The sequence below is a fragment of the Triticum dicoccoides genome, chromosome 7B (assembly GCF_002162155.2).
Source record: "Triticum dicoccoides isolate Atlit2015 ecotype Zavitan chromosome 7B, WEW_v2.0, whole genome shotgun sequence".
Classification (NCBI taxonomy): Eukaryota; Viridiplantae; Streptophyta; class Magnoliopsida; order Poales; family Poaceae; genus Triticum; species Triticum dicoccoides.
The window spans coordinates 440,071,841-440,091,186 of record NC_041393.1 but is presented as its reverse complement, the minus strand read 5'-3'; positions in this window follow the sequence as shown (position 1 = coordinate 440,091,186).

Genomic DNA, 19,346 nt, shown 5'->3' with positions numbered 1-19,346 from the left:
GGGGCCGGCCGCCCGCAGGCGGGGAGGGGGAGGGGGAAGGCGAGGCCATGGGGGTGGGCGGCGGGGCCGGAGTGGCGACCGCAGCGGCGGGGGGGTGGCCGACGACGACCGGAGTGGCCGCCGGCGGATCTAGGGCTGGGGCTAGGAGCGGGGGGCTAGGAGCGGGCAAGATGATACTCCAACTTCTTGTCTTCATCCTTGTGTGCGATTCTCGTGGTAAACTACTCATGCGATTCAATATGTTAGATGTAGGGCCCATCGCTTATAGCAATATCCGCTCCAATATGCACATGTTTCCGACAACTCCAATAATAGGAGACATGGGCGTGGCAAACATCAAAAGTTGTGGTATCCATGTTTGTAGAAACAGAAATTCAACATTACTATGCATGTCGCGAATGATGCAACTTGTTACGAGTTACTACATGTCGATTCCCCCAATGGGGAACACATATGTAGCTAATACATTAACACTTTGCACAGTTTCGAATTACTACATAATAACACTGTTGACGTATAATGTGCTGCCTAGTCTCTTTCATCAGATCGGTCTTTTGGTTGCATTGGCTAGAGCATGCACTTCTACATGGTATCGGAGCCAAGAGGTCTTGAGTTCAAGACCTGGCTGGCGCAATTAAATTGCAGCCCACTTTCGGTCCACGTTTAGGTCTGAGGGAGCCACGCGTGAGGGGGAGTGTTGACGTATAATGTGCTGCCTAGTCTCTTCCATCAGATCGGTCTTTTGGTTGCATTGGCTAGAGCATGCACTTCTACAAACACTCGTCATTTTCGCAAACTAGAAGGGCATAGTTCTTGGAACAAGACGCCGCGTATAGCGAATCAGAGCATCCCAATCAGCATTAGAAAAAAGGTTTTGAACTGGAGCTGGAGTGTTTCGATGATGTTGAGGATACTTAAGTGCTGAAATTCACATGAAATAACTAGAAAGCCATAGACAGAAACAGTCCAGTGAGCCCAGTTGATAGGACAAAGCCGATCCCGGGCCAGCTTGACGGCAACATCAAGCTAAGAATCTTCAAGCACCATCGATGGGACACTCGCATGCAAGCAAGTCTCCATAAGTAGGATCCTCCGCCGCACCTAGCGTTAAACTAATTAAGATTCCCCCGAGATGGATTCGATGTGGCCTATTTGTTTCTAGTTTCTTAATTAATTAACTTGCTTGTGATGATTTGCATGTGTTGTTTCTAGCTGTTTGTGGTCAGTAGATTTGGCATGTACGAATGATCCCCGAGAAGCTCCGGCGATGCCTCCCCTCGTATCTTAAGAGTGAATTTCAATGTAGGAGTACTCTGGTAATTTCTTGCAACGGGTATGCCTAGGTAGGTACGGGTGTGATCTTATCGTACTCTCTTTTCCTCATAACATTCCTCTAAAAGCAACTCTAAGAGCATCTACATCTGGACTTGCAAATCCGCTTCATATATTTTTTTTAGAAAAAAGGAGAAAGACCCCCAACCTCTGCGTTTGGCGATGCATGTAGTCACTTTATTAATTATTCACAAAAGACCTTACAAAGAAATACAATAGTAAGTCTGAAGCCACCGTCTAGGCAACATCTGTCGCTACTCCTATCCAGTTGATGAAAGGATGCTGATAGTCCGGGCTTAATACCACAGACCTCACAGCCAAGCCTAACACCTAAGACCCGAGGCCCCAACCAAGCCACTTGCCGGGTATGGGGCACACACCGGTCCGGCGTGCTTTCAGAGGCTGCCGCCGCCAACTGCCACCACTCCATCTTCAAAGTTGTACTGACGCATCAATCTTGCTCGGTCTAGCTGCCGACGGCGCCATCACGGCGCCCAACGGCACCACCTCCCTGCGCGTGAACTGTTGAGCATGTCGCGGTCGCCACCGGCACACGTCAGCACCATGCCACCAAGTACCACCAGCCGACACAACTTGAAGTCTCTGGAAGATCTGTCGTGCGTAGCACCTGCCGACCGACGGTGATTCCCCATTGCAAAGCCTCCTGAACGCCGGAGATCGTTGAAGCACGTTGATGTCGTTGTGAGAACCCCGACATTTCAAAGAAAGCATGTCAAATCCATAAGTCATGTGATGCCACTGCTTCTAATAGGATGGTGGCCTCTTTGGTGACCTTGGTATATTCCCCGCAAACCTTTGGGGCAGTTCTTCCATTGCCGATGAAAGCAATCAATTGATCCGAGCATTCCTAGAAACCCCCTTGCCTCTCCAATAGTCAACAACTTCTTCGTGCCCTGCACATTTGGTTATCTGAGATACTCAGGTCCGAACACCTCCACCACGACGCGGGCAAACTTGACAATAGTCTTCAAGCACGTGCTCTCCCCCATCCTGATCATCTCACCAATGGCATCTCCAGCAGTACCAAGTACAAGCATCCTCAAAGCAGCCGTGCACTTCTGCTTGGTAAAAAAGAGAGTTGTCCGCAGTAATCCCTTGTGAGCTTGAAGTAGTCGTTGTGTGCCTCCACTCACTCCACGATGCGCAAAAACAATGGTTTCCACATGCGAAAACAACGACGAAACCATGGATCATCCGGGAAATCAGGCTTGGGAGCAAAGTAGTCCCTGTGCAGTAGCTTTGCTCCGGACACCCTATCCCGGTTGATCACTCTTCTTCCTTTGATTGAGCCCTTGAAGTTGAGAGTATGCTCCACTTGCCGGTCTATTTCCTCTTGCACGCTCATGAGCATGATCATGTCCACTTCTTCGTCCGAATCCAGGGAATCGAAGAAATCATCTTGAATCATTTGATCAAGCTCCGTCATTCCATATTCCTCGTCCGACGAAGCATCAGAATCCATCGTTTTCCCTAATAAAATCACAAATAATACAGTCAGAAAATGTGTTGAACACTTCAAGCGCAAGGCGGAGCCAGAGAGTTGTCGAACATACCGCGGTGGCGTCCGGGTCTGCGACGATGTCCCACGCGGTGAGGATGGGAGAGAGGACTGCTCTGCCGAAGCTGGCAGCGCAGAGGCTAGGAAGGGCTGCAGAGCGCGTGCTGCGGTGGAGCCGCGAGACAGACGACGCAGAGGAGGAGAAGAGAGGAGATAGCAAATGGATCCAGCAGGTCTGGGGGTGGATTTGGTGCAATTTGCGGTGGGGTCAGACTGTCGGGTCCGACATGGCGGGCATGCTCGGGCGCGCCTAGGCGCCCCCATATCCGCCCTATATTTGGGCTGGATATGAGTGGTGTCGGTTAGTCCGAACATTTGAGGCCCGTTTGAGGCGCCCGTATGAGTCAAAATTTCGTGATCGGACAGTGACCGCGTGGCCCGCCCGAGCGTATGAGGCGAGTTTAAGGCGCCCGACTGTATATGCTCTAATCCACACTTAAAAATATCTCCGGTGCTTAAAAAACTGCCACCATTGAGTTTTAAAAGGATCTAACTCATCCCAATACCCCTTCAATACCCCTTCAGTGCCTATTTTCCGGGGGCGGACAATAAACAATCACCCAAACCAAAAGATGAGACTTTTTTATGGTACCACGGTACTTCATAAAAATAGTTTTTTTTGAAGGGAACCATAAAGAGAGATCTACCCGTCCATTAAAAGTGCACATTAGACTTTTCATCTAATACATTGCAAATCCTTATCCCGTCTTTCCGATCTGAGCACACACCCTATTGTTTTTGAGATAGAATACCACATTTTGCCCGTCATATGCGGCTTCCCTATCTGAGCGTAGAACCCTGATCGTCCACCCCCGATGGAATACTAATATGGAATATTGGTTTTGAATTGATGTTTGAAATATTCTGACTGCCTATGTAGTAGAGAATGATTGAATCCTTTCTTGATTAGCAATCAAAATCTTTGATTTCCATGATAACCTGTTGGTGATCTTCATGCTAGTGTTCCTAGATGGCATCTAGGTTTGGTATATTGTCTCTCAATTTCTCACCACCATGGTAACTGGAGATAAAGGGATACAAGTGGTTTTGATTTATTCCTTAAGCTTTTTGAAAAACGTCAGCATTTTATTGATTAACCAACAAAGTTACATAGAGTCTTTCGGATACAATCTGGAGCGGGATGAAAAACATAAAGACTACAACTATTCACACATGATTTAGCTAAAACATTACTCCCTCCGTTCCTTTATATAAGGTGTATTTGTTTTTTGAAAAGTCAAACGAGTGCAAGTTTGACCAAGTTTTTAGAAAAATATATCAACATTCACAATACGAAATTTATATCATTTGATCCATCATGAAAAGTACTTTCATATTTTATCTATGAGGTATTGTAGATGTTGTTATTATATTCTATAATCTTGGTCAAACATTCAAATGGTTGACTTGCACGAGTATGATGCTGACATATATGCTTGAAGACCACCATAATGAAGTTGTATGACACAAACTTGATATCAAGCACCACTGAACCTAGGGAAGATTGATGACCCACAAGTATAGGGGATCAATCATAGTCCTTTTGATAAGTAAGAGTGTCAAACCCAACAAGGAGCACAAGGAAATGAAAAGTGCTTTTCAGCACAGTAATCTCTGCAAGCACTGAAATTGTCGGTAGCGGGTAGTTTGATAGCAAGACAATTTGTAACGAGCACGTAATGGTAACGGTAAATAAAGTGTAGCAAGGTAGCCCAATGCTTTTGTGGCAAAGGATAGGCCAAAATTGTCTTATAATAAGCAAAGCGTTCTTGAGGGTACACGGGAATTTCATCTAGTCACTTTCATCATGTTGGTTTGATTCGTGTTCGCTACTTTGATAACTTGATATGTGGGTGGACCAGTCCTTACATGTTGTTCTTACTTGAACAAACCTCCTACTTATGATTAACCCCATCGCAAGCATCCGCAACTACGAGAAAAGTATTAAGATAAAATCCAACCATAGAATTAAACTTTTGGATCCAAATTGGTCCCTTACAAAGTAGCGCATAAACTAGGGTTTAAGCTACTCCACAGTGCATTCCCTTAGGCCCAAATATGGTGAAATGTCATGTAGTGGACATTCACATGACACCACTAAGGGAATCACAATATACATATCATCAAAATATCGAACACATATCAAGTTCACATGATTATTTGCAACAAGATTTCTCCCGTGCCCTCAAGAACAAACGTAACTACTCACAAATGATAATCATGCTCAAGATCAGAGGGGTATTAAATAGCATAATGGATCTGAACATATAATCCTCCACCAAATAAACCATATAGTAATCAACTACAAGATGTAATCAACACTACTAGTCACCCACATGTACCAATCTGACGTTCCGGTACAAAGATTGAACAGAAGAGATGAACTAGGGTTTGAGAGGAGATGGTGGTGTTGAAGATGTTGATGAAGATTGGCCACCCAAAGATGAGAGGGTTATTGGTGATGACGATGACGATGATTTCCCCCTCCGGGAGGGCCCCGGCGGAATCGCTTCGCCGGAGGGCAAAAGTGCTCATGCCCAAGTTCCGCCTTGAGACGGCGGTGCTCCATCCCGAAAGTCCTCTTCTTGTTTTTAGGTCAAAATGACATATATACCAGAATATGGGCACCGGAGGTGGACTAAGGAGGGCATGACTCACCAAGGCGCGCCTGGGGGGCCCAGGTGCGCCCTGGTGTATTTTGCTCACCAGGGTGGCCCCCTCCGGTAGTTATTTGCTCCAGTATTTTTTATATATTCCAAAACGATTCTCTGTAAATTTTTACCTCATTTGGAGATGTGCGGAATAGGTAACTCTGGCGTAACTTTTTCAGGTCCCGAATTCCAGCTGCCGATATTCTCCCTCTATGTGTAAACCTTGCATACTATGAGAGAAAAGGCATAAGAATTACTCGATAAAGCATTGTTATGCATGAAAACATTATAAATAACAGTAGGAAAACATGATGCAAAATGGACATATCAACTCCCCCAAGCTTAGTCCTCGCTTGTCCTCAAGCGAAAACCGAAATCAAAACACATGTATACATGCTTAGAGAGAGAGAGAGAGAGAGAGAGAGAGAGAGAGAGAGAGAGAGAGAGAGAGGTGCCGATAAAAACAAAATACGAACATAGAAGCATCATGCATATTATTATAAAAGAACAAACTTTATTATAAAACTTTATCACATAACTTTTACCATATAACTTCTCATGAACAGGTAACAAATCATCACAACATTGAAGTAAAAGCATAAACTCTATTGGAAACCAACAAACTATGTTCTCAGTCAACTTTGCAACTACAATTTCATCATCTTTTTAGGAAGGATCTCGTATCGAAGCCTTTTGGCAAGTCCACATACTCAACAATCTTATAATCTTCTATGATTGCTAACACTCCCCGCATACACATGAGCAAAAATTTTGAACCGGACACATAGAAAGATAGGGGCTTATAGTTTTGCCTCCCAGGGTATTCACCTCAAGGGTGATGTCAACAATAATAACTCATGCTCACCCATATCCAACTGGATATATGTGCCTAGATCCTTCCTCACCACATGATGCTTGCAAAAAGAGAAAATAAAAAGGAATAGGGAAGAATACTTTGACTCTTGCATAAAAGTAAAAGATAGGCCCTTCGCAGAGGGAAGCAGAGGTTGCCACGCGCTTTTTGTTTGTATGCTCAATCTCTTAGTGCAAAAGAACGTCACATTATATTGCCCCTTGTGATAGTAACCTTTATTATGCAGTCTGTCGCTTTTATTATTTTGACATCACAATTTCGTACAACGCTCAATTTTCTCTTACAATAAATGATCCAACACATTTAGAAGCAATTTTTATTGCCTTATTACACTGATGACAACTTACTTGAAGGATCTTACTCAATCCATAGGTAGATATGGTGGACTCTCAAAACAAGATTTTTTGTTTAAGGGTTTTTGGATGCACAAGTAGTATCTCTACTTAGTGCAGAATTTTTGGCTAGCAAAGATATTGAGCAAGCACCACATGTTAAAGGATAAGTGACAATATAACTTCTTTGTGAATATGAACAAAAATAAATCATTACGTTGTCTTCCTTGTCCAACATCAACAATTTTGACATATAATATTTTGGTGGGGGCTCACAATCATAAAAGATGTCCAAGAGAGTGTATTTGCATGTGTCTCTTTCCTTATTAATTCTTTCATGAATTGCATCATTGACCAATGTTATGTTTGTCAATCTCCAATAAATTTTACCACTTATACTTTTCCTTATGTGGTGTCATTATTTACCATAAGATTAGCATATGATCTTCTTCATTTATTTCCTTTTTTATTGGAACAAAAAAGTAAAGAGACAAAACTCAAACTACTCTTTATTATATATCTCGCACACAATTACATAGTTAGAAAAATAGACCACTAAGCAAACACTTGAAGATAGATCGAACTAAACTTTTATTCGACTAATTCAAAAGATAACTAAAGATCGAACTAAGATAAATAAAGGCAATGATAGTGGTGGTGATACGATACCGCGGCACCTCCCCCAAGCTTGGAACAAGCCAAGGGGAGTGCCCATACCATGTACTCAAGTCTCCTTTGGTGATGAAGAAGGTGATGGTGGTGATGATGATGTAGATATAGTAGCGAGCTTATCCTCCAGCTTGCGTCGGAGGCTGAAGTTATCATCCCTAAGATCCTCATTCTCCATCTTGAGCTTCAAGATCTTCTTGCATAATACTGCCTTGCTATCCTGCCAAAATCGGGGAGGTATATCCTCCAAATCGGTGTCTTCCTCCTCATCCGAGGACCAGAAATACGGGAAGATCTTCTTAAAGACATTTGGATCCAGAGGTTGATGAGAAACATGGCTCTCCTCCCCCGAATCTTGGGACGACATAATTCAGATCTGTCAGAAAATAGCAAGAAAATAAGAACACGGGATTTCTCTGCGATACGGTGGTCAATACGTTTGGGGGATATATAAATAATTTGATCTTGGGAAACATGCAAAACGAGGGGAAACAGAGTCGAGAAGGTGCCCGAGGTGGGCACAACCCACCTGGGCGCGCCAGGCAAGACAGGCGCGCCCTGGTGTCTTGTGCCCTCCTCGGTTGCCTTCCTGGTTATTTCTTATTTTCCTATTTTTGTAATATTCCAAAACTGGCAGAAAATATTTTGGCGGATTTTTCAGAGTCTGTTTACTTACTGTATCACGTACCTCCTCTTTTTTCATGATTCTGGAGTGTTCCGGAAGGTTTCTTTTATGTGTTCCTCCGATGTCATGGTTTGAATAATATTGCTTTCAACATTAATAGGCGTACCTGAGATATAATGTTTAATTCTTTGCCCATTGACCACCTTCGGGTTAGTACCTTCGGCATTATTTATTTTGATAGCTCCAGAACGATAAACCTCTTCGGTAATATATGGCCCTTCCCATTTGGAGAGAGGTTTTCCTGCAAAGAATATAAAATGAGAGTTGTACAAAAGAACATATTCACCCACTTTGAATTCCCGCTTTTGGATCCTTTTATCGTGCCATCTTTTAACTTTTTCTTTAAATAATTTGGCATTTTCATAAGCTTGGGTTCTCCATTCATCTAGCGAGCTAATATCAAATAACCTCTTTTCTTTGGCATGTTTGAAATCATAGTTGAGTTATTTAATTGCACAATATGCTTTATGTTCTAACTCAAGAGGCAAATGACAAGCTTTTCCATAAACCATTTTATAAGGAGATATACCCGTAGGATTTTTATAAGCTGTTCTGTAGGCCCAAAGTGCATCATCCAATTTCTTAGACCAATTCGGGATCTATTGACAATCTTTTGTAATATTAACTTTATTTCTCTATTGCTAAGCTCAACTTGACCACTAGATTGAGGATGATAGGGTGATGCAATTCTATGGTTGACATCATATTTAGCAAGCATTTTACGGAAAACACCATGAATAAAGTGTGAACCACCATCAGTCATTAAATATCTAGGGACTCCAAACCTTGGGAAAATAACTTCTTTAAGCATTTCAATGGAATTGTTATGATCAACACTACTAGTTGGAATAGCTTCTACCCACTTAGTAACATAATCAAAAGCAACCAAAATCTGAGTATACCCAATAGAGGAAGGAAAAGGTCGCATATAATCAAAACCCCACACATAAAATGGTTCAACACCAAGTGAATAATTCATAGGCATTTCCTGACGCTCACAGATATTACCAATTCTTTGACATTCATCACAAGATAAAACAAATTTACGTGCATCCTTGAAGAGAGTAGGCTAATAAAAACCAGATTGCAATACCTTGTGAGCAGTTCTATCTCCCGCATGATGTCCTCCATAAGCTTCAGAATGACATTTCCGCAGGATTTGTCCCTATTCATGCTCAAGTACACAACGTCTAATAATAACATCTACTCCTTCTTAAAGATGTGGGTCATCCCAAAAGTAATGTCTTAAATCATAGAAGAATTTTTTATTTTGTTGGTATGTGAAACTAGGTGGTATGTATTTAGCAACAATATAACTAGCATAGTGATGACCCACAAGTATATGGGGTCAATTGTAGCCCTTTTCGGTAAGTAAGAGTGTTGAACCCAACGAGGAGCAGAAGGAAATGACAAGTGGTTTTCAACAAGGTAATGTCTGCAAGTGCTAAAATTGTAAGTAGCGGAGTAGTTTGGTAGCAAGATAATTTGTAATGAGCAAGTAACAATAGTAGTGACATAAGTGCAGCAAGGTAGCCCAATCCTTTTGAGGCCAAGGACAGGCCAAAACGGTTTCTTATGATAAACAAAGTGTTCTTGAGGGCACACGGGAATTTCATCTAGTCACTTTCATCATGTTAGCTTTATTCGTGTTCGGTACTTTGCTAATTTGATATGTGGGTGGACCGGTGCTTAGGTTCTGTTCTTACTTGAACAAACCTCCTACTTATGATTAACCCTCTCGCAAGCATCCGCAACTACGAGAAAAGTACTACAAATAAATTCTAACCATAGCATTAAACGATTGGATCCAATCGGCCCCTTACAGAATAGCGCATAAACTAGGGCTTAAGCTTGTGTCACTTTTGCATCCCACCGTCTAATAACTACTCCACAATGCATTCCCTTAGGCCCAAATATGGTGAAGTGTCTGTCGGCGTCCTGGATATGGGGGTATCCAGCCCCACCTGCCCGCGGCCCACCACGTGGCTCCATCGACGGCCTGGTACGCCCAGCTTCAGCATCAACAGCTCAAGACCCTCGCGAGGGGCCAAGCCTTGCGAGGCGGAATATGCCAAGACCCCTGAGGGGATCGGCCTCCTCAGGCTGGCTCCCGAGGGGCGGAGAGTTCTGTTCAAGGTTTACCTCACGAGGCTCAGCTGACGTGAGCCATGACGACCAAGGCCAGGCGGACGCAGAGCGCAGGTTTCCTCTTCAATGCAAAGGAGGCAAGCCACATGCACGGAGTCCTGAGGAACCAGCCAAAGGTTTCCATTCTGGTGCAACAAGACCAAGACTGCCAGGACGGTAGGACGGAGGTCATCGATGAGCCCACCGCAGCATCACGATCAGAGGCTTTTCGCAGGTGAAGACTACTTTTGTCAGGATAAGCTGTACTACTTGTCCCCTTTCACATCCGGCCGTTGTGGGATCCCTTCCCACCAAAATTTGGGAAGAGGACCAAGGCCACGATAATATGACTTAGCCACCACCATAGAGGCAGGACAAGCCGAACTAGCTCACAACCCACCAGTTCCCTTGAGCTCAAGAACACCTCACCTCCTGAGGCTAGTTCATCCACTGTACTAGTTCATCCTCAGCCCTCCGAGGCAATCCACCAAAACGCTGGAGTAGGGTATTACACCGCAAGGTGGCCCGAACCAGGATAAACTGTTGTGTCTCTTTGTCTCTTCGAGCTCGTCGTGCTAGGCTTAGGAGGATCATGAGTAGGCAGGCTGGGTAGGTTGAGATCTCCACACGCACCCCAAAGTTCGAACCTCTCAAGGGTTTGCGAAACCCGTAATCAGACATTTGGTGTGTCGGGTAGGGGTGCTTCGGATCTTCTCTTCCATCGACCGATCCACCACCACTCCGACACCTCCATGGACGACGAACACCGAGCTCGCGCCGAGCGTCAGGCCGCAGTCGCCGCCTGCGTTGCTCAGATGGCTCCGACGGGCGATGGCTATGCCCGTCGCGCTCCGTCTCCGGTGGCCAACACCGCCACGGGCCCCGCCGGCCATGAGCAGCAAGCTTCATCGCTGCACCCGTCGGTGCATCGTGACAGGTGCACCGCTACTCCATCACTGACCCCAGCAGCTTCGTCCTCCCATGCGCGTCGCGGCCAGGCGGACGCGCAGGCCGCTCTGCTCATGGCGCGAGAGCTCCTTCGCTACCACCCGGTTGATGACCTCTACGAGGAGTGGCTCGAGCGGATCGCTGAGCTCGTCAGTGTGTCACACGGGGGCTCCACCGACCCGGCTTGCTCCCTGCCTCAGCAGCCTCCTGCAGCGGGCGACGTAGTGCACGGGGCTCCTCCACCACCTCCGGCCCAGGGCGCCATCGTCGGGCCGAGGCGAGCGGCACCGCAACGCGACCCGCCGCGCCCGGCGCCAGCTCGGGAGGACATGAGCTGCCAGGTGGTGCAGCAACCTCAAGGAGAAGCACGTGTACTTCAAGCACCCCAGCACCAGGCCCGCGTACCGCCACATGAGGTGGCGGTGCACGTGCACCAAGACCAGTTTCCACCCCCTCGACGACCTTCGGTGGCCACGATAGGGTGCTGCACGTTTGCGCCGGAGATCCGCAACATCGTCTGGCCAAGCAAGTTCAAGCCTGACCTGCCTCCGCGCTATGACGGCACCATCGACCCCGCCGAGTTCCTGCAGCTCTACGAGCTGAGCATTGAGGCGGCCAGCGGCGATGAGAAGATCATGTCAAACTAGTTCCCAATGCCCCTCAAGGATAGCGCGCGTTCTTAGCTCCTGAACCTACCTGAGGGGTTGGTTTCTTCCTGGGAGGAGATGTGCGGCCGCTTCATCGCCAACTTCCAGGGCACTCGTGACCGTCCGCCGGCCGCGGGTGACTTGCGTCGCATCAAACAACAACCTGGAGAGACCCTGCAGAAGTATATCCAGTGCTTCAACAACGTTCGCCTCAAGATCCCCAAGGTGTCGGACGAGGCCATCATTTCAGCATCCACTGATGGCGTCCGCGATGTCAAGATGAAGGAGGAGCTCGCTATCCATGAGGATCTCTGCACATCTCTGGAGATGTTCAACATGGCGAACAGGTGCGTGAGGGCTGAGGAGGGGAGCCTCTCCCTCCTCGAGCTCCCCGACACTGATCCAGAAGACAAGAAGGCCAAGGCCAAGGATGTGAAGCTCAAGGGGCCGGCTGTGCTTGCGGCCGAACCAGAGATGAAGCACGGTTGCGACCACCCCGAGTCATCCAAGAGCAACCAGCCGTTCTGCGTCTTCCACAACGTTCACAACCACAACACCAACGACTGTCAGGAGCTCAGGGCCCTCCACGACGGGCGCCTCGGTCGACGCCCCGAGCATAACGATCGAGGCTACGGTCGTGGATGCGGCCGAGGGGGAGGATGTTGGGATGGACGCGACCACCGTCAGGAGTGGCGTGACCAGCCTCATGAGGACCGCTGGCAAGGCCAGCCTCGCAAGGGCGCCTGGAGGGAGCAGCCTCGTGAGGAGCGCCCTTAGGGAAACGCAACTCTGCCTCCTTTGCCTCCACCGCCAAGAAGGAATGAAGACCACCACCAGGACGAGGAGGCTGGGGACTTCCAGGAGCCTCGAGCCATCGCCTGCATCTTGGGCGTCTCACAGGCCCCGGCTTCCCACCGCGTCTTCAAGCAGTTCGCACGCGAGGTGAATGCAGCGCTCCCCAAGCCCGAAGCAACTCACCCTCTCAGGTGGTCCAAGGGCGCCATCACCTTCAGCTCCTCAGGCCAGCTCAAGTGCGCGGCCACCGCTGGCGCGCTCCCTATGCTCTGCTCCCCCATCATCAGCAACGTGGTCGTCACCAAGGCTCTCATCGATGGCGGAGCAGGGCTTAATGTTCTGTCTGTTCAGACGTTCGATAGGCTCCAAGTGCCATACAACCAGCTTCACCCAACCAAGCCATTTTCAGGAGTGACCGAAGGTTCTACACACCCGATAGGGCAGGTCCGCCTCCCTGTCAACTTTGGTGAGCGCAACAACTACCGCACCGAGCTCATCGACTTCGACGTTGCCGACATCCACCTGCCCTACAACGCCATCCTAGGGTACCCAACACTTGCCAAGTTCATGGCAGCTACGCACCACAGCTACAACGTCCTCAAGATGCCAGGAAGCGGCGGCGGCATCACGATCGCGTGCCAAGAGAAGGATGCGGTGTGCTCCCTCGAGCGGGCCTTCCAGGCTGTAGCGGTCGAGAAAAACCTTGAAGACGAGGGCGGCGCCCTCCCTCCTGAGGTAGCCCCCAAGATGAAGAAGCTGCAGCTGGGATAGGGGTCTCGTGAAGGAGCATCGCTCGAGGACGCTGCCCTGAGCCTCGCGTCCCCGGACGCAGCACCTTCATCCATCGCATAGGAAGGCACGCCCAGTGCCCCTCTCAGGCTGGGCTCGGGGGCTCTCCTTAGGAGGGCCTCAGACCTAGACAGGGTCACGAGGGAGGCGCTCGGGCACCATGTGGAGGCGCTCTTCAGAGCACGCTTCCCAGGAGAAGGCAGCAGGCGGGAGGCGCCAGGTGGTCAGGAGTTCATTAGCAAGGCAATCGAGGAGATTCAAGAAGCAAGGGTTCTGCAAGGCGATCGTTGCCTACCGCACGGCACAGCTCACTGCCCTAGCGAGGGTAAGGAGTTCGCGTCTGCATCGACATCCCCGGGCTCAACAGGGCCGCGTCTCGGCAGCTCATCTGGCCGTCTCGTGTTAGCCGATGCGAGGGTCCACCTCACAGCTACATCCGCATGCCCTTCGGCCTGCCGGGCGCGGCTGTGGTGTTCCAAGGCTGCATGAGCGATGCCCTGGCGGCTCGTGAGGCCAGGCATCAGGCGATCCTGGCGGAGATGGAGGAGCACCTTCAGGAGCCTCCCGAGGCCCGGCACCAGAGCGGCTCGTGATGAACGACTCCAGCGGTACGCGTTTTTTGGCTACTTCAACACCTCTTCAGCAACGGTATCAGGTGACATCTGTCTAGTTCGTTTAGTCTGGGGGCGCCCCTCGGGCTGCATCATCCCCAGGCCGTGTGGGTCTGACCCTACGGCATGTATCATTTTGCATTCGCTAGGACTATCTAACCATTTCTGTGTGTTTACCTATGATCGCCACCTTACGACCACGAGTCTTAGCCGCCTCGCGGCCCCCCATGCGTTCGCTAGCTTGCACCTCTCCCGCATTGCTGCATGACAACTCACGTAGGCACGGAGCTTGTGCTCGGGTCTGTCCCTGCAACGCTGGTAAACCCGAGGATCGAGCTCTAGTTCGTGACCCGCCTCACGCACACCACCTCGCCAGGTCCTCGATGCCTCTCTCCTATGCCCTGGGCCCTGGGCAGCAGGCTCGCTCCACTGGGCCCTCGGTATTTCTTGTCACCTAACCTGCTGGCTAATCCAGCAGTGATCCGCGGGTCGGCTTGGACGACCGCCTCCTGGCCTCGCGAGTCGCTTGCGCGTTACAGGGGGGCCTCCCGAGCATCGCGCCTCGGGAGTTCCTACTGGCACTCCAGCCCTCACCCCTGGCCTTGACCACGACATCGCGACCTGGCATACCAGCGGCAGCTGACCTCGCTCGAGGGCCGGGTCCCGAGGATGTAGAGCACTGAGGCGAGCGAGGCAAGAAGGTGGCCGTTGCAGGCTACGCCCAACGACACCACAAGCGCAGGGGCAAGCACCATCTCCACTCGCGGACCAAGACACCAAAAGATAAGTCACGATTCGCTGTGGCACCGGCTTCGCTCACTGCACACCCCACCTTGCAGTTCCATTTTGGCAGCTGCATTCCCCTTTTCGATTCTCTGGGCAACTGCTTGCATGCCAAGGGGGACCTCATGAGCATCACGTCTCATGAGCTCTTACTGGACCTCGGGCCACTCAACACCTAGCCTTGACCACAGCATCGCGACCTGGCATACTAGCAACGGTTGAAGCCTGCCTGGGGACTGGGTCCAGTCAGCGTAGAGCGCCGCGCTGCCAACGAAAAAGAAAAGGGAGGAACCATACCAAACTGGGATACGCGAGTTCATCGTAAAATCAAAAGAAGCAATGTTGATACTGAGTACATTCCGATCTTTACAAACCCCATGGGGGTTGTGCTACCTCTTGAGCACTACATTTGTTTTCCCTTGAAGAGGAAAGGGTGATGCAGCAAAGTAGCATAAGTATTTCCCTCCATTTTTGAGAACCAAGGTATCAATCCAGTAGGAGGCTCCTCACAAGTCCCTCGTACCTACACAAACAAACAAGAACCTCGCAACCAACACGATAAAGGGGTTGTCAATCCCTTCACGGCCACTTGCGAAAGTGAGATCTGATAGAGATAATAAGATAAGATAAATATTTTTGGTATTTTTATGATATAGATTGGAAAGTAAAGATTGCAAAATAAAGTAGATTGAATACTTATATGATAAAATATAGACCCAGGGGCCATAGGTTTCACTAGTGGCTTCTCTCAAGATAGCATAAGTATTACGGTGGGTGAACAAATTACTGTCGAGCAATTGATAGAAAAGTGCATAGTTATGAGATTATCTAGGCATGATCATGTATATAGGCATCACGTCCGCGACAAGTAGGTCGAAATGATTCTGCATCTACTACTATTACTCCACACATTGACAGCTATCCAACATGCATCTAGAGTATTAAGTTCATAAGAACAGAGTAACGCATTAGGCAAGATGACATGATGTAGAGGGATAAACTCAAACAATATGATATAAACCCCATCTTTTTATCCTCGATGGCAACAATACAATACGTGCCTTGTTGCCCCTGCTGTCACTGGGAAAGGACACCTGAAGATTGAACCCAAAGCTAAGCACTTCTCCCATTGCAAGAAAGATCAATCTAGTAGGCCAAACCAAACTGATAATTCGAAGAGACTTGCAAAGATAACCAATCACACATAAAAGAATTCAGAGGAGATTCAAATATTTCTCATAGATAAACTTGATCATAAACCCACAATTCATCGGATCTCGACAAACACACCACAAAAATAGTTACATCGAATAGATCTCCAAGAAGATCAAGGAGAACTTTGTATTGAGATTCAAAGAGAGAGAAGAAGCCATCTAGCTAATAACTATGGACCCGAAGGTCTGTGGTAAACTACTCACAACTCATCGGAGAGGCCTTGGCGATGATGTAGAGGCCCTCCATGGTCGATTCCCCCTCCGGCGGAGCACCGACGAAGGCTCCAAGATGGGATCTCGTGGATAGAGAAGGTTGCGGCGGTGGAATTAGGTTTTCGTGGTGCTCCTGGATGTTTTCAAGGTATGGAGGTATATATAGGCGAAGGAGGTCGGTCAGGGGAGCCACGAGGGGCGCACGAGGGTGGGGGGCGTGCCCACCCCCCTAGGGGGCGCCCTCCTGCCTCGTGGCCGCCTCGGCTGCTTCTTGACGTCCACTCCAAGTCTCCTGGATTGCGTTTGTTCCGAAAAGATCGCTCCCAAAGGTTTCATTCCGTTTGGACTCCGTTTGATATTCCTTTTCTTCGAAACACTGAAATAGGCAAAAAAACAGCAATTCGGGTTGGGCCTCCGGTTAATAGGTTAGTCCCAAAAATGATATAAAAGTGTAAAGTAAAGCCCATAAACATCCAAAACGGGTAATATAATAGCATGGAGCAATCAAAAATTATAGATGCATTGGAGACATATCAAGCATCCCCAAGCTTAATTCCTGCTCGTCCTTGAGTAGGTAAATGATAAAAAAAGAATTTTTGATGTGGAATGCTACCTAGCATATTTCTCAATGTAATTTTCTTTATTGTGGCATGAATGTTCAGATCCAAATGATTCAAAATAAAAGTTCATATTGACATAAGAAATAGTAATACTTCAAGCATACTAATAAAGCAATCATGTCTTCTCAAAATAACATGGCTAAAGAAAGTTCATCCCTACAAAATCATATAGTTAGGCTATGCTCCATCTTTGTCACACAAAAATACTCCCATCATGCACAACCCCGGTTTCAACCAAGCAATTGGTTCATACTTTTTAACGCGCTTAAGCTTTTTTCACTCTCACGCAATACATGAGCGTAAGCCATGGATATAGAATTATGGGTGGAACAGAATATGATGACGGGGGTTGTGTGGAGAAGACAAAAAAGGAGAAAGTCTCACGTTGACAAGGCTAATCAACGGGCTATGGAGATGCCCATCAATTGATGTCAACATGAGGAGTAGGGATTGCCATGCAACGGATGCACTAGAGCTATAAATGTATGAAAGCTCAACAAAAGAAACTAAGTGGGTGTGCATCCAACTTGCTTGCTCACGAAGACCTAGGGCATTTTGAGGAAGCCCATCGTTGGAATATACAAACCAAGTTCTATAATAAAAAACTCCCACTAGTATATGAAAGTGACAACATAAGAGACTCTCTATATGAAGAACATGGTGCTACTTTGAAGCACAAGTGTGGAAAAAGATAGTAACATTGTCCCCCTTTTTTATTTTCTTTTTTTGGGCCTTTTTTATTTGGCCTCTCTCTTTTCTTTTTTTGGTCTTTCCTTTTTTTGGCCTTTCCCCTTTTTTTATTTGGGGACAATGCTCTAACAATGATGATCATCACACTTCTATTTATTTACAACTCATGAATTACAACTCGATACTAGAACAAAATATGACTCTGTATGAATGCCTCCGGCGGTGTACCGGGATATGCAATGAATCAAGAGAGACATGTATGAAAGATTATGAAGGTGGCTTTGCCACGAATACGATGCCAACTACATGATCATGCAAAAGCAATATGACAATGATGAAACGTGTCATGATGAACGGAACGGTGGAAACTTGCATGGCAATATATCTCAGAATGGCTATGGAAATGCCATAATAGGTAGGTATGGTGGCTGTTTTGAGGAAGATATAAGGAGGTTTATGTGTGATAGAGCGTATCGTATCACGGGGTTTGGATGAACCGGCGAAGTTTGCACCAACTCTCAAGGTGAGAAAGGGCAATGCACGGTACCGAAGAGGCTAGCAATGATGGAAGGGTAAGAGTGCGTATAATCCATGGACTCACATTAGTCCTAAAGAACTCATATACTTATTGCAAAAGTTTATTAGCCCTCGAAGCAAAGTACTACTACGCATGCTCCTAGGGGAAGGGTTGGTAGGAGTTAACCATCGCGCAATCTCGACCTCCACACATAAGGAAGGCAATCCAAAGAGCACCTCATGCAACAAATTTGTTACACAACTTTTACCATATGTGCATGCTACGGGACTTGCCAACTTCAACACAAGTATTTCTCAATTTCATAATTATCCAACTAGCATAACTCTAATATCACCACCTCTATATCTCAAAACAATTATCAAGCATCAAATTGATCATAACATCCAATTCACTTCCTATGATAGTTTTTATTATACCCAACTTGGATGCCCATCATTCTAGGATCAATTTTATAACCATAGCAAATACCATGCTGTTCTAAAAGACTCTCAAAATAATATAAGTGAAGCATGAGAGATCAATAATTTCTACAAAATAAAACCACCACCGTGCTCTAAAAGATATAAGTGAAGCACTAGAGCTAAAATTATCTAGCTCAAAAGATATAAGTGAAGCACATAGAGTATTCTAATAAATTCTGAATCATGTTGTGTCTCGCCCAAAAGGTGTGTACAGAAAGTATGATTATGGTAAACTAAAAAGCAAAGACTCATATCATACAAGACACTCCAAGCAAAACACATACCATGTGGCGAATAAAAATATAGCTCCAAGTAAAGTTACCGATAGACGAAGACGAAAAAGTAGATGCCTTCCGGGGCATCCCCAAGCTTAGGCTTTTGGTTGTCCTTGAATTATCTTGGGGTGCCATGGGCATCCCCAATCTTAGGATCTTGCCACTCCTTATTCCATAGTCCATCAAATCTTTACCCAAAACTTGATAACTTCACAACACAAAACTCAACAGGAAATCTCATAAGCTCCTTTAGTGCAAGAAAGAAAAACCACCACTTAAGATACTGTAATGAACTCATTATTTATTTATATTGGTGTTCGACCTACTGTATTCCAACTTCTATATGGTTCATACCCCCCGATACTAGCCATAGATTCATCAAAATAAGCAAACAACACACGAAAAACAGAATCTGTCAAAAACAGAACAGTCTGTAGAAATCTGTAACTTTCGAATACTTCTGGAACTCTAAAAATCCTACCAAAATAGGAAGTCCTGGGAAATTTGTCTATT